Source organism: Propithecus coquereli, unplaced genomic scaffold (assembly GCF_000956105.1).
Source record: "Propithecus coquereli isolate 6110/MARCELLA unplaced genomic scaffold, Pcoq_1.0 Scaffold187, whole genome shotgun sequence".
NCBI classification, from domain to species: Eukaryota; Metazoa; Chordata; class Mammalia; order Primates; family Indriidae; genus Propithecus; species Propithecus coquereli.
In genome coordinates, this window is record NW_012143523.1 from 2207833 (window position 1) to 2209035 (window position 1203).

Sequence of the window (1203 nt, forward strand, 5' to 3'; positions counted from 1 at the left end):
ATCTCCAAATTAATTACTGCAGTGGCAGATTGTCATATTAAACAATCATTCCATAAAATTGAAAAATCCCTGAAAAAAATACAATTTGAGAAACCATAATAAATGGAAAAAGAACTTTTCACATTTACAACATTGTGAAAATATGAAGTTACATAAATTATAGAAGTAGAAAACACTAGAAACTTCTAATGTATTTATTAAATATATTAATCAAGTGAAAGTTCATCTCAATTCATATGTTTTCTGAAACGCTTAGATCTGTTAAATTTGCAGGGGAATTTTTCACCATCAAACTCTCCTCTACCCCAACCTTCTGTGTAATTCCAAAAACGTAAGCTGATAATTATTTCTGTTTTGTGAAATTTTGGATTTTTGAATCCTATTACTTAGTTGACTTGCAGAAGTTTATACAATGAAAAGGATAAAAAATTAAAAAAAACAACAACAACACACACACACAAAGATGGTTTTTCTGTTTACCTTACTAAATTCTAGTTTTGATTCCTGGATTTAGTGTTAGCTGATACACTCAAATTATACATAGGTTACTTTTGAAAAACGGACTTGATTTAAGGAAGTTAACAGTATTTTACCATACAAATGTCTATTACTACACTCACAGATTTCAATGCATGAGTCATTGACATCTCTAAAATAATATCTACCTCCTGACGTTATGAAGAAATAGAATTTTTTAAAACATTAAAAGATACAGAGATCTCATATTGAGATTTTATTATTTGAGTCATTCTCCCTACCTGATGTAGATTTCATGCAAAAAGATAATGTACTAATAATACCAAGTGGTTATGGAAAAGTCTGAGTGGGAAAAAAGAGTCTGGCTCTAAATATGCAGATTCTAATTTCAATAGCCAGACGCTCATTTTGAAATGCAATTAGGTTTGAGCAAAGATATGAGAAGCCCACACATTCCCTTTTCAGAATTTCATATTTTTATATTACAAAACAGAACAATTTTGTGCTACAATATCCCCTAGGTTTTAAGAAACCAGAAATTTACTTAAGGTTTTACATCTATACTGGTTCAATTTATTTTATAGCTCCCAGTCGTCTTGAGGAAACGTGTGATCAAGACATAGATAGAATTCTGAAGCAATTCCATTTCTTTGTACCTTGTAGGCCTAGAATATGTCACCCCAGAGTTCCCCAGATACCAAACCAACATGTTATTCAAAATCCGAA